Below are 15,491 nucleotides of genomic sequence, written 5' to 3' on the forward strand. Positions count from 1 at the left end.
AACGTTCTGCTCAGAGGAGGGAGGTGTGGGGTTAGAGTAAAGCCATCTGCTGCTGCTGCTGCTGCTGCTAAGTCGCTTCAGTCGTGTCTAATTCTGTGCGACCCCATAGACGGCAGCCCACCAGGCTCCCCCGTCCCTGGGATTCTCCAGGCAAGAACACTGGAGTGGGTTGCATTTCCCTCTCCAATGCATGAAAGTGAAAAGTGAAAGTGAAGTCGCTCAGTCGTGTCCAACCCCCAGCGACCCCATGGACTGCAGCCCACCAAGCTCCTCTGTCCATGGGATTCTCCAGGCAAGAGTGCTGGAGTGGGGTGCCATTGTGGATGCTTAGGCACGTTCTTCTCTCTGGGTCTCATTTTCTTCATCTGAAATTGGAATAATGAAAAGATTCACTTCACAGAATTATTTTGAAAGTGATATTAGACAATGCATGTGATTGGGTCAGTGCATAATGCATTCTAAATAGCCAATACTGTTTCACTCGTAGAATAATTACAATTATTATTGCTATATTTAAAAATTAATTTTTTGTCAGAATATAGTTGATTTACAATGTTGTGCTAGATTCTGCTGTACAGCAAAATGAATCAGTTATATAATATATATATATATAAATATATATCCACTCTTCTTTAGATTCTTTTCCCATATAGGTCACCACAGAGTATTGAGTAGAGTTCCCTGTACTATATAACAGGTTCTTATTAGTTACCTATTTTATAATAGTAGTGTGTATATGTCAATCTCAATTTCTCAATTTATTGCCATTTATCAGTGATCATTTTATTTCTCCTGTGTATCCATTTTGTTCCCTAGGTGTACTCAATCGCTCAGGCATGTCCAACTCTTTGGGACCCCATGGACTGTAACCCACAAGGCTCCTCTGTCCATGGTATTTTTCAGGCAAGAATACTGGACCGAGTTGTCATTTCCTATTCCAGGGGATCTTCCCAACCCAGGGATCAGTGGTAATAGACTCAGGAAGAAGGGAGATAAGATGTCTTTGGAAGGTTGGTTCATCCCTGTTCAGTCCCTACAGCAGCCCTGAAATTCCTAGAGATGCAGAGACCATTTTGGTGGTAGGGATGACGGCTGATATTGTATCATATCATTTATGTCTCTCATAGCATTTCTCTGGGGCTTGGGTTCTCACACTTGTCTTAAATTCAAACAAGCAACATCCTGCAGTGATGGAAAGCTTCCATACTGAAGGAAAGGAAGTTTGACCTCAAGCTTTAACTCATCAAAAATCAGGTGATATCCTTGGACAAATGACTTCATCTCCCTGAGCTCAGCTCCTGATTTATTGAAAAAAAAAAAAAGAAAGCAAAAAACAAGAGGATTACCTTATGTGGTCTCTAAGTATCTTTCCAGTCCTAGGGTTCTGTGGTTCTACATGGGGAAACTCACTGTTTCTGCTGTCTGCATACTCAGGCGGCTTCATGGTGTGTGCTGAGTCAGACCTACTCCATCTGGGGGCACGCTGAGGCCACCGGTATCACTTCAGCTCAGCAGAGGACAGTGGCTTCAGAGTCTGTGGGAGAGAAGGCCTCAAGCTTTCTAAGAGGCTGTCTTTCAGATGTCTGTGTGTACAGACATATATAATATACCTGTTTTAAAATACAGTTCAGAGCCTAAGAGGACGTCGCGGTTGAGCCATTGAGAAGAAAAACTGCCATGTCCACTGCTTTGGCAAAACCTCAGATGTGTGGCCTCCTGGCCAAACGTCTGCAATTTCATATTGTTGGAGCATTCATGGTCTCCCTGGGGTTTGCAACTTTCTGTAAGTTTTCTGTGGCTGAAAAAAGAAAGAAGGCATATGCAGACTTCTACAGAAATTATGATTCCATGAAAGATTTTGAGGAGATGAGGAAGGCTGGTATCTTTCAGAGTGCAAAGTGATTTGGAATATAAATAATTTCTTTGGGTTGAGTTCCCTGGAAGTTTGTCACTTTCCTGTGTTCCTGAACTAAGAAACTATGACTATCTGGGGTGAGAAATAGTCGCTGAATAAATAAACAATTAACAAATACTGTGGAGAAAAAAATAATAATAATAAAATACAGTTCAATACTATTTAACTAAGGTTGAATATTTATCCTCTATAGAAGTTTCCAGAATCTTTTTTTTTTTTTTTTAAAGGAGACTCTTGAGAGTCCCTTGGACTGCAAGGAGATCAAACCAATCATTCCTAAAGGAAATCAATCCTGAATATTTGTCGCAAGTACTGATGCTGAAGCTCTAACACTCTGGCCACCTGATATGAAGAGCTGATTCTTTGGAAAATACCTTGATGCTGGGAAAGACTGAAGGCAAAAGAAGAGAGGGGGCAGAGGATGCGATGGTTAGATAGCACCACCGATTCAATGGACAGGAGTTTGAGCAAACTGCAGGAGACAGTGAAGGACAGCTGCAGTCCATGGGGTCACAAAGGGTGTCACACAGCTTGGATACTGAACAACAATAATGCAATACAGGAGAACACCAATATCTTTTATATTTAATTCAATTTTTATTTTACTCTGTACTTACTTGGCAGTCCCTCCTCAGAAGAGACAATAGAAATGTTTTATCATGCTATTTAAGACATAAGGAATCAAAATAAATGAACACAAACATATAAGAATAACAAACAACTTCTAGACACACTTTTAAGCATCCAGTAAACTACGTTTCTTGAAGGGTACAGAAGCTTTAGGAGGCGTGAATTTCCCATCAGAGTTCCTTGATGTTGGTTTTCTTGATTCTAATAAAGAAGAGTGAAAAGCCCGAAATACAAAACCACTTTGAAGACGCTCAGGGGTCCTAAGTGCTGGTTCCCTCTTAAGACGTCTTTATTAACACTCAAAATCTTCCCAGGTCCCTCTCCTACAGACATGACAGATGCCTTTGACCGTCTCCTCACAGTGGGGAGACTTCTGTAGATTTCTTTCTGCACTTCGTGGAGTTCACAGAAATGACACAAGTAGCTTCCACTGTATTTATCAAGCAAAAAGTAATTGAAAACAGCGGGTAGTGCCTTAGTCCCTGAAAGAAGTCTGTTTGCCAATTGATCCATGGAGTGCTGAGGCTGGGAGCTTCCATTATATCTCCTGGGTGGTTATTCAGGTTCAGTAAACCCCAGTGTGTCTGGGTAACTGGATTCCTAAATCTTAAAACTATTTTCATTTGCTAACGAAAGAATTGAAGTAGAATGGAATCTACTTAGAAAATGTGTTTTGCTTCTAAACATTTGTGAAATTGAACATTATTGGTGTGATTCTCAAAGGTCTTACTTAACTTTACATTAAAAAAAAAATCCTCCTTCTTCCTTAGGTAGTAAGATTCGAAATGAAACACTCCAACTAAAAATCTTAATTTATCTACTTAAAACAAGCAATTGTAATATATAGTAGAACTGTAACTTGGGTCTATATTTTCCAAGTCACCTGTAAATGTGTTATCATATTTTCATACTTTAAAAAAGAAAAAAACCCAAAATGAAACATAGCAAAATGCAGCAATTAGGTTCAGAAACACAGCTGGAGTAACATGTCTAAAATTTCCTGGCCAGTCCTATTTCCATTTACAGGATTGGATATCGAAGTCTCACAAATTCTTATAATAGCCAAGGAATTCTAATATAAGAGCATCTAGACTGATTTTGGCTGCCTCTTACATACAAATATGATATATAAATTCCTTGTTTAACCTTCTTCTCTGATATGAGAGTCAGAAAAATATGGTCACCACAATGGGAGGCCAAGAAAATGACTTTGGCTAGTCCCCTAAAGGTACTGACCAGGAGAACTAAACCTTATCCCTTTGAGAGAGAATGGATACATATGTATGGCTGAGTCCCTTTGCTGTTCACCCAAAACTGTCATGACATTGTTAATCAGCTATACTTCAACACAAAATAAAAAGTTAGAAAAAAAAAAAAAACCACCTTAGTCCTTATGGGTCATCAGTTCAGTTCAGTTCAGTTCAGTTGCTTGGTTGTGTGTGACTCTTTTCAACCCCATGAATCGCAGCACGCCAGGCCTCCCTGTCCATCACCAACTCCTGGAGTTCACCCAGACTCATGTCCATCGAGTCAGTGATGCCGTCCAGCCATCTCATCCTCTGTCGTCCCCTTCTCCTCCTGCCCCCAATCCCTCCCAGTATCAGAGTCTTTTCCACTGAGTCAACTCTTCGCATGAGGTGGCCAAAGTACTGGAGTTTCAGCTTTAACATCAGTCCTTCCAAAGAAATCCCAGGGCTGATCTCCTTCAGAATGAACTGGTTGGATCTCCTTGCAGTCCAAGGGACTCTCAAGAGTCTTCTCCAACACCACAGTTCAAAAGCATCAATTCTACTTAAAGCAAGGAAGAGGCAAAACTAAAAAAATTTGAAAGTTGATTCTAAGCAGAAAACATCTTTGGGATATTTAATCTAGAAAAGAGGATATTTTTAAAGATATGTAATAATTTCCATAAACAAATATTGTTGACAATGAAACTTGTTATATTGATTATTAGCTTGATGTTTGGTTGGCAACATTAACACAGTGATGGATTCATGCAAATTCATACTCACGCGCTCCAGCTGGTCGCTTTACGACTATCCATTTACCATAAGGGTTTAGCTGAGGGGTAGGGGCTCTAACTCTGGAGCAGAGGTACTGGCCCTTCAGATGCTGGCTTCCAGCCTTACAGACAGCGTCCTAATCACACAGGCAGTGGATCTTCATTCACATGTAAGTATAGGGAGAGAAGTTATGGGATTCACTACAGCAGAGAAAAGTAGTGTAAGTGTTAGGAAGAAATTCTTGGCCATAACGATAGCAAAGTGCAGTTCCAAATGTGGCGGGGGATTTCTCACAGAGTACTTGTCCATCACACAGAAGGAGGGAACATACGGTGCCGGGGTAACCTCTAGCCTTATGTGCTGTGATATTTTGAGGAAGAAAAATACAACTTGGGACAAAGGTCACTTAACAAACAGCAGTTCTTGATAATATTGCCTTATCTGTGGCTGATTTTGTGGAGAAAGGACAATTAGAATCGAGCTCAAGAGAACAGGATTGGGACTTCCCTGGTGGCCCAGTGATCAAGATGTCACCTTCCAGTGCAGGGGGTGCTGGCTCCATCCTTGGTCAGAGAGCTAAGACCTGCAAGCCTCGGGGCCAAAAAACCAAAACGTAAAACAGAAACCATATTGTGACAAATTCAATAAAGACTTAAAAATAGCCCACATCAAAAAAAAAAAAAATCTTTTAAAAGAAAAGAGAGAGAGAAGAGGGTCATGGGAGAAATATAGCCTTAATGCCTGACAGAGCTGAAGAATCAGGCTCGCCTGGACTAGAGGAATTTGAAGAGCAAATACTGCTAAGAGTCCAAATCTGAATAGCCCATATCATTAGGGCTGTGAATCAATATTGACAGTCTGGTGCCAGAAATGCCCATGGGAATACATAGGCACTTATACTCCATACATTAAACATAAACAGTGTTTTTAAGCAAGGTTACTAACCTTTTCAGGTGGGACATGCATTTTTTTAAAAGACACATATGTAAAAACTTAACTTCAATTCCTGATGTTTGCTTTTCTTCAAAACCACCTGATTTTGGAAAGTTCTCCCCAGCCTTTAGCCTGTCCCAAAGCCTGGTGCCTACTTTTTATGGCTCCTGCCTTTCCTAAAACTTCTAAGACTTATGACTTGGGGCTGTGCCTGGGGTGTTCTTACTTCCTGCTGGTGATAAATGCTCCCTGAAGATCACAGAACCACCTTCACAAAGGGGCAGACAGACTCCCAGGACCTTGCTGCTCTTGCCCTGGGGCTGAGCTGATGGCCCTGCGGCTCAGAGAGTGCTTTGCAAACAGCTATTGCAACCTGCTTAACTGCTGGCACTTTAAACCACACAGTAAACCAAGCAAAGAATAAGTGATTTTAAAACCTTTAATTTCACTAAACTTCTTTACAGATACAGGTATGGGGACATTTTAGAAACTTTTGGGAAGGAAGAATAGAAACTAACTCCATTAAATGTGTCAAGGAAAAACTAGGTGAAACCTTTGCTGCAGACCCATTGGCGGTGACCCTTTTTTTGCCTTTTGGATCTGTGTATTGCTTGAAACTCAACATTCAAAAAACTAAGATCATGGCATCCAGTCCCATCATTTCATGGCAAATAGATGGACAAACAATGGAAACAATGATAGACTTTATTTTCTCGGGCTCCAAAGTCACTGCAGATGGTTACAGCAGCCATGAAATTAAAAGATGCTTGCTCCTTGGGAAGAAAAACTATGACCAACCTAGACAGCATATTAAAAAGCAGAGACGTTACTCTGCCAACAAAGATCCTTCTAGTTAAAGCTATGGTTTTTCCAGTGGTCATGTATGGATGTGAGAGTTGGACTGTGAAGAAAGCTGAGTACCAAAGAATTGATGCTTTTGAACTGTGGTGTTGGAGAAGACTCTTGAGAGTCCCTTGGACTGCAAGGAGATCCAACCAGTCCATCCTAAAGGAAATCAGTCCTGAATATTCATTGGAAGGACTGATGCTGCAGCTGAAGCTCCAATACTTTGGCCACCTGATTCGAAGGACTGACTCATTGGAAAAGACCCTGATGCTGGAAAAGTTGAAGGCAGGAGGAGAAGGGGATGACAGAGGGGGAGATGGTTGGATGGCATCACTTGATGGACTTGAGGGACATGAGTTTGAGCAAGATCCGGAAGTTGGCGATGGACAGGGAAGCCTGGTGTTTTGCAGTCCATGGGGTCGCAAAGAGTGGGACACGGCTAAGCAACTGAACTGAACTGAAGACCTGTGTTACTGACCAAGGAAATGAAACCATTCTGGACCCCTCCAAAGGTGGACTTTTCTTTTCTGCCCCCGCTTGCTCCTCTGACCAGGCCCTCTGACATCTTGCCCAGCCTGACACACAGATCTGACTGGACTTCTAGACCATCTGGGCAGCCACCTCTTCCCCAGCTCTCCCCAGTCGTAAGTCCTTAACTGGTCCTTTGAATTCCAACAGCTTTCTAGCTGGGTCTTTCTGTCTTGCTTTACATTGAGTCTAATAACTCCCCTTGGAGACATTCACTCCTTGAGGCTCTGGTCTGGATTCTGTTTGATTCATTCTGTACCTTCTCAGCTTCCCAGGGCTCCATGAAATATTTGTCATGCAAATTAATGTGCCTGTGATATCCTACTTGTGGATGTCCTTAAAATAAACTGTTGGGGATAAGCAAAATGAAAAAGAATGCATCTCACTCTAGCAGGGACCCCATTTGTCCAGAGGATGTTTTGTTTTCTCTTGTTCAGAAGATTTATTTTCGTTTAAGAGCCAAGGTATGTTTTCTTTCCTGGGTAAATTATGTGTGTGGTTCCTGCAGCAACAGCTCCAGTGGATGTTGACTTACTGCTGAGAGCAGGAGAGGAGGAAGGGGGACAAGCCCAGAGGAATGTCACAGTCAGCTGGGTGCCCAGAATCTGCCACTGCCCCATGGAGTGGGGGGTGGGGTGGGGATGTGACCAAAGGCTGAGATCACCAGTTGAACCACACAGGAGAGGGCTGATTTGGGTCAAATAATACTCTAGTGGAAACATGAGCCAGAAATGCATGGTGTTTTAAAACAGCACCATGGGAATTCCCTGGTAGACCAGTTGGTTAGGGGCTTTCCTGGTGGCCCAGATGGTAAAGAATCTGTCTGTAATGCAGGAGCCCTGGGCTTGTTCCCTGTGTTGAGATGATCCCCTGGAGAGGGGAATGGCAACCCACTCCAGTATTCTTGTCTGGAGAATTCCGTGGACAGAGCCTAACAGGCTACAGTCCCTGGGGTCACAAAGAGTTGCACGCGACTGAGCACCTTTAACTCTCCAGTGGTTAGGGTCCTGGGCTTTACTGCTGTGGGCCAGGGTTCTATCCTTGTTTGGGGAACTAAGACCCCACAACCTGCATAGTCAAAAAAAAAAAAAAAAGGAAAACTTCAGCACCACCACATCTGGTAAATGATGAAGCTCCCTGAAAACTCAAGAGTTTTTCTCCACAGTGATTCCAACACAGGCCTTTTCCATTCAAATCTCTTCATATTGAATAGTAAATACAAAAGAACTTGGCACAAACAAGGAGTCAGAACAGATCTGTATAGGAAGGAAAGGGAGAAAGATTTTTAACAAAGAAAGATAAAGGGACTTCGAGCTATGACTGGAGCCTGAGATTTGCTTCTGGCCCCATCCCCTATTTCTTGTTTGTTTCTAGAAGCTCTGCTTCCTGAAAACAAGGTTCTTTATTATTATATTATCATCTGTGACTCAGGCTATAGACTGGACGACTTTTAATATCCCATGAAGGAAGTGGGCTGGTAAAATCTGCCACTTACCCATGTCACAGAGGTAAGGAAGTGGCTTAGAACTCTTCCAGGCCTCAGGGTGCCTGTTTATGAGTGACTTAAAAGTACTTAATGGCATCCTAGCAACCTGCTCATTTTCCAAAATAGGAAATGCATTCTTGAGAAAATCCTTCACATTCAGTTTTCTTGGGGAGAAAAAAATTCCTCTAAAAATGTTCAGTTTAAGCATGAGACTCGCTGCTTTCCCTGACAGCTGGAGGTCACTCTAGTGATTCATTGGGTGCATTAAGTTAATATGTAACTTGAATAGCAAATGATGCCCAATGGCTGAGGTCAAAATGTTCTGTTTGCATGAGCTAATTTGCTGTAAGTTAATAGTTAAATCATTAGAAAATTGATACCCACTAAGAGACCTGAAAGAGAAGGTCCCGTTTCCAAAAGGTCACCTTATTTCTCCAAGTCTAGAGTGCACACTGGAGAAACCCGCAATCTCAGAGGAACAGGAAATGCTGTGGGCTTTCAGCTTTCTGCTTCAGTAGGCTTTACAGCAGACACTCAGGAGCTAACTGTGAGGGTGCTCGAGCTAGCTGAAAGCAAAGCATGGCTTGTTCCAAAAAGACACAGTGGATGATGCCGAGGCTGGGTGATGTGAGGGCAGAATGAACACTATTTGGCAATATGGTATTGCTGCAATGATGATAACCCGTTTGTCTGTACAAGTGCCTTCTGTTGGTATAAGATCATTAAGCTTAACTGTATCGATATGTTCCCAATCATGTAACTAGTAGAACTGAAGAATATCCTGCCACTGAGAAACATGCTGGAGGTTCACACCTGAGAGGTTCTTCGGGAAAGCTCCAATCCTAATAACCCAGTCTCAATGCTTACAACCACCCAAGGTGCTGTAAAGAGAGCTGGAGGGAAGGCTGAGAAACCCACAATTAATAAAATAGAAACTGAACAAGGAACTGTGCACTCAGATCTTGCCAGACTAAGCCTCAAAGTCAACATCCAATCACATATATTTGAATAATTAAAAAGCAAAAATAAACCTCATAGAAAAACAGCTGAAACTGCCAAATAAGAACCCTGAACAAACTTCCTCGTACTCGGTTCCCATACCAAATTGGGAATTTTCCCCAGAATTTTTTTCAAAGCCAAGATTGGTGAGGGTAAGCCAACCTTTTAACATAGGCAATTTTTACCTGGTTTTGGTTGACATTGCTGCAATAACATACAAATGGTATCTGGCAAACTGGCAACACATGTTTAAAAATTAGCTTTCCAAAGAACAGCCTGGATAATTGTTAAATACTTCATTATATAATTGAAAGGGGACAGTCTGGGGGTGTAACTGTCTCTGCCTGCATGGATAGGGGAATTAGACATCGACAGAAATGGACCAGGTAGGAAAATTAAATGGCAATGCAATTTAATATGTTTTTGTTTTCTTTTTCTTAAATGTTGCAACAATATAAAAAGCCTTTTGGTGTTAGGGTTCTTTCCTTGTTCTTGAACTTTCTGCCTTCCAACTTCCTAGAACAGAAAGGAGGAGATGCAGGAGGAGCAGCATGATGTGAACATGGATCTGTGATCTTCTGAAGAGCCTACTTCCCCATAACTGGCTCTGTGTCTATTGATGATGCAAATACACTCTGAACTTCAGTTTTTACATCTTGAAAAATCTCAGAGATTAGATGAGGTGATCCAAATCCTTTCTTTTTGTAAATTTCTCCCAGCGCTGTCTTTAAGAACATTGATGGACAAGCAGGCAAGTTCTCAGACAGAAACCAAGGTCTCATCCTAAATCATCCTTTCTCAAGTTACAACTTCCTCCACTTCTTTGTTATTTGATTCAGGAATAGAGAGTCTACCTTGTGATTTCAGGATCAGCTAAGAATTTTTGAAGAAGCTTGGGGTAAAAACAGGCTGTCTGCACTGAGAATGACCTCACCTTAGGAAATGGTGACTAAAGAGATCACTCTTTTTGTATATGTACATATACACAATGGAATATTACTCAGCCATTAAAAAGAATACATTTGAATCAGTTCTAATGAGGTGGATGAAATTGGAGCCTATTATACAGAGTCAAGTAAGCCAGAAAGAAAAACACCAATACAGTATACTAACACATATATATGGAATTTAGAAAGATGGTAACAATAATCCTGTATGCGAGACAGCAAAAGAGACACAGATGTATAGAACAGTCTTTTGAACTCTGTGGGAGAAGGCAAGGGTGGGAAGATCTGAGAGAATAGCATTGAAACATGTATATTATCATATATGAAACAGATCGCCAGTCCAGGTTCGATATATGAGACAGGGTGCTCAGGGCTGGTGCACTGGGATGACCCAGAGGGATGGGATGGGGAGGGAGGTGGGAGGGGGGTTCACGATGGGGGACACATGTACACCCGTGGCAGATTCATGTCAATGTATGGCAAAAACCACTACAATATTGTAAAGTAATTAGCCTCCAACTAAAATAAATAAATTTTAAAAAAAGAGAGAAAGAGATTACTCTCACTTGAGCACTTTAGTAAATTCTTTAAAATTTTTTTCCCTAGAAATATCTTGTTGGTTTGCTGGTAAAACAAGAAGAGGTACTAAAGTCTGCAGAGAAAAAACAAAAGGGAAAAGATGTCAGGGAACTTAGTCTTATGGTTGAGGTTTAGTTTTGAATCTACCTGATGGCTTTAGGAGAATAGGCTTGCAGCCTGGAGATATTCCGGGAGTTAATGATTTACCTATTTAATTTCATCTCTGCCAGCAAAATGAGGAGGTTAGTTTCAGATTGGGAGCCTAGGGGTAGCAGAGTTATTCCATCTGAGAGTTATCCTTACTGAGATACCAGTAAGGAATGAGCCTGATGATTGGTTTGTCCAATATGTACATTAGTTAAGTTTTGTATCAATAGTTTTCTTCAAGTATATACTGTACATTTTTACTTAAGACTCTAGGTCTCTTATAGATTGCTAATATGAATGGCATCCATCTAAATGATAATTCCTTTGTTCTCAGCTATTTTTTGGCTTTGCTACTGTATTGGAGGACAGAGGGCAATGAAGCAAGAAGAAAATAGCAACAAAGAAAATGCCATATGATCATTTCCATCTTTTATCTTCTTTATAATTTAATATTTCCTCCTAAATTTTGTATCCCATTTTTTATTCTTGATGCAGTGTATTTGTTTTTTCTCTCTTTTCATTGATGAGTCCTTAGAACTTACGAGTGTTATACTTTTAAAAATTAATGGAAAGAGTTTTTTTTCATACTTAAAAAATTAGAAAGTTATTCTTTTGTTTTGGGGGTTTTGTTTGTTTGCTTGTTTTTGGCTGCATTATATGGCTTGTGGAATCTTAGTTCCCTGACTGAGGATTGAATGGGGGCCCTTGGCAGTGGAGTCCTAACCACTGGACCACCAGGGAATTCCTGAAAGTTATTCTTTTACATTCTCATTGATTTTCTTGCCAACCAGTATATATAATGTTACTCATTGACTGTATGTCCATGATCTTAAATCTAATTCATAGAAGGAAAGGAAAAGAGAAGAGTTCTTGAATTTCCACAAAATTCTTTCAGGAGCTGGCTGGAAAGGTGAATGGAATGGAGTAAAAACGGTTAAGTAAATATGTAAATGTGGTTTAAGCTAACATAGCTTTGGGTCCCAAATTCTTGTTTATGGACAAGAACCCACCTGTAGTGAAATTCTGTCAGCACCATTGCCAAGTAAGAATAAGGATATTATGATGAGTTTTTAATAAATGTAAATGTATTTGCATTAAAGAACTGTCCTTTTAAAGTATCTTTGTATTTTAAAAAAGTCCTTTTTATATGAACTAGTGATAATAAATGATAGTTTTGTTTTTTTTTTTTCTTTCATGTCATTTTGGGAATAAAAATCGAACAACCCAGTGTCAGATCATTTAAAAATGACTTAAAACATTAGATAATTTTTTGAAATTTCACTCGGGGATAATCCAGAATCTGGAGACCACTGCCACAGCCACAGATAGGGGGATTACATGGGTTTATGTAGTATGTATTCATCTACGGTAGAGGTTAGAGGTGTTGTATCACACACTTCCGTGGCTGCTGTAACAAATGACCATAAAGTTGGTGGCCTAAAGCAGAACTGTATTCTTTTGTAGTTCTGGAGGCCAGAAGTCTGAGATGGAGGTGCCAAAGGGCCATGCTCCCTCCAGAGGCCCTGGAGGGGAACCCTTACTTGCCTCTCCCAGTGATACAATGCAGGGCTCTGTGGGGCTCTTGGACACAGAGACTTTCTGTGTCCCCATTTCTTTGATTATGGGTAACAGCCTTCATTCATCCTCCATGACCTTCCCTGAGTTCCAATGGGCAGATTCAAGTAGTTGTTAATTAGGGAAGGCAGGGGATGGGAGACTAAGGAGAAGCAAACAGTCAAGAACAGCCTTGGGGCAAGGTCCTGTTTCCCCATCAAAGGATACACACAATGATATCTTTGAGTTATTTTGCAAATATTGAAAGCCCCTCCAGGTGGGAGACGTTAATGATTAACAGTGGTATGCTGCCCACAAGACTGTAGACCCCAGACCAGGTGGGTCTGAAGTTTGATGATGTTGATCTCTGCTTGCCTCATCACCAACCCAAGAGAAAAATGTCAACGGAATGATCAGTCCCTCTTTGAACAATTACTATAAAACTTCTCACTACCCTCCCCAGGATTGTGAGGGCATGAGCCCTCTGTATCCCCCTTTGCCTGAGAAAGCAATAAAACTGTCCTTTCCTTCTTCACCCAAAACTCTGTCTCCTAGATTTGATTCAACAGCAGTGTACAGAGAAGCTGAGCTTTAGGCATCACCAGCTGCTGGGGGTCACCGTATGCTAGACTTCCTCCGTGTTCTTCATCCTCTGCCTCCATCTTAACACTGTTGCCTCTTCTGTGTGTCCCCTTGGGTCCAATCTCCTTCTACTTTTTTTTTTTTTTAATTTTTTAAGTTTCCACATGTGCCATGTGGCAGGTAGAATCTTTTTTCCCGGACCAGGGATTGAACCCACACTCGTTGCATTGGAAGTACCAAATCTTAACCTCTGGACCAGGGAAGTCCTAACTCTCCCTTTTTCTTACATGGCTAATCTTTCTGCGTCTAATCTCCACTCTCTCATAGGGATACTTTCCATGATTTCCCTTGTCTTAAGATCCTTAACTTAATCACAACTGCATAGATCCTTTCTCCAAACAATATTTATACATTCCAGGGATTAGGGTGTGAACATAGTTTGGGGAACAACTTTCAGCCTACCCCAGGCATCCAACTTGACTTATTCTAGCCAAGCTCACTCCCAGGTCACCTGGATGTGGCCTGGACTAGAGAGAGGCAGATTTAAGTGCTAGGATGGAAATGTCTTCAGGTGGTACCATAACCGGTTTTTTAAAGGTCAAGTTATGAATTTTCTATTTTGGTTATTTCTGGATGATAAAATTATAGAGGGTTTCTTTTCCCTTTCTCAAAATATTTTTATTTAATATTTTAAAATATTAAAATCAAATAAACACTATTAACAATATTTATCATTGACTATTATTAGTAAACAAATATTTAATAAATATTATTAAATAAATAATATTTTAAAATTAAAAGTTTTTCTGTCACTTAAAATTTTAACCTGGGTCTCCTGCATTGTAGGCAGATTCTTTACTGTCTGAGCTACTAGGGAAGCGTCATTAAATATTATTAAGTAAATAGTATTTACATTATATTGTTAAATAAAATTAAATACAAACACTATATTAGCAATAATATACTACAATTAATGTATTTTTGTGTTTTTTTTGTTTTTTTAATTTTATTTTATTTTTAAACGTTACAATATTGTATTAGTTTTGCCAAATATCGAAATGAATCTGCCACAGGTATACATGTGTTCCCCATCCCTGAACCCTCCTCCCTCCTCCCTCCCCATACCATCCCTCCGGGTCGTCCCAGTGCACAGCCCCAAGCATCCAGTATCGTGCATCGAACCTGGACTGATGACTCATTTCATACATGATATTATACATGTTTCAATGCCATTCTCCCAAATCTCCCCACCCTCTCCCTCTCCCACAGAGTCCATAAGTCTGTTCTATACTTCAGTGTCTCTTTTGCTGTCTCGTACACAGGGTTATTGTTACCATCTTTCTAAATTCCATATATATGCGTTAGTATACTGTATTGGTGATTTTCTTTCTGGCTTACTTCACTCTGTATAATAGGCTCCAAAGAACTAAATAGACATTTCTCCAAAGAAGACATACAGATGGCTAACAAACACATGAAAAGATGCTCAACATCAGTCATTATCAGAGAAATGCAAATCAAAACCACTATGAGGTACCATTTCATGCCAGTCAGAATGGCTGCGATCCAAAAGTCTACAAGCAATAAATGCTGGAGAGGGTGTGGAGAAAAGGGAACCCTCTTACACTGTTGGTGGGAATGCAAACTAGTACAGCCACTATGGAGAACAGTGTGGAGATTCCTTAAGAATCTGGAAATATAACTGCCTTATGATCCAGCAATCCCACTGCTGGGCATACACACTGAGGAAACCAGAAGGGAAAGAGACACGTGTACCCCAATGTTCATTGCAGCACTGTTTATAATAGCCAGGACATGGAGGCAACCTAGATGTCCATCAGCAGATGAATGGATAAGAAAGCTGTGGTACATATACACAATGGAGTATTACTCAGCCATTAAAAAGAATACATTTGAATCAGTTCTAATGAGGTGGATGAAACTGGAGCCTATTATATAATGTATTTTTGTGATAGCAGCAGTTGATCATTTTAAAGATTATGTTTGAAACATGCTCCAAATAGTCACCATACTAACTTCAGTTTGTGGATGAAAATGGTAAATTAACCAGATATGAAGCAGAAAGAACTCTGTGTTTGTCTAGGCTAAGGGAATATGCAGGAGATGAGGGTGGAGCTAAGCTGGCTTAAAACTCAACATTCAAAAACTGAAGATCATGGCATCCCATCCCATCACTTTGTGGCAAATAGATAGGGAAACAGTGGAAACAGTGAAAGACTTTATTTTCTTGGGCTCCAAAATCACTGCAGATGGTGACCGCAGTCAGGATATTAAAAGATGCTTGCTCCTTGGAAGAAAAACTATGACAAACCTAGACACCA

At 40.6% G+C, this 15,491-nt stretch overlaps 1 long non-coding RNA gene across 1 annotated transcript; it reads left to right on the top strand.

Annotated features, from left to right (window-relative positions):
• The first annotated feature begins 9,668 nt into the window (after positions 1 to 9,668).
• On the top strand, positions 9,669 to 11,629 carry LOC104987579. Its single transcript, XR_825144.1, has 3 exons — positions 9,669 to 9,726; positions 9,861 to 10,022; positions 11,348 to 11,629. It is a non-coding gene; the product is annotated as an uncharacterized LOC104987579 (long non-coding RNA).
• Positions 11,630 to 15,491: the final 3,862 nt, after the last annotated feature.

This window comes from Bison bison, unplaced genomic scaffold, assembly GCF_000754665.1.
Source record: "Bison bison bison isolate TAMUID 2011002044 unplaced genomic scaffold, Bison_UMD1.0 scf7180017864099, whole genome shotgun sequence".
In the NCBI taxonomy this organism is placed as follows: Eukaryota; Metazoa; Chordata; class Mammalia; order Artiodactyla; family Bovidae; genus Bison; species Bison bison.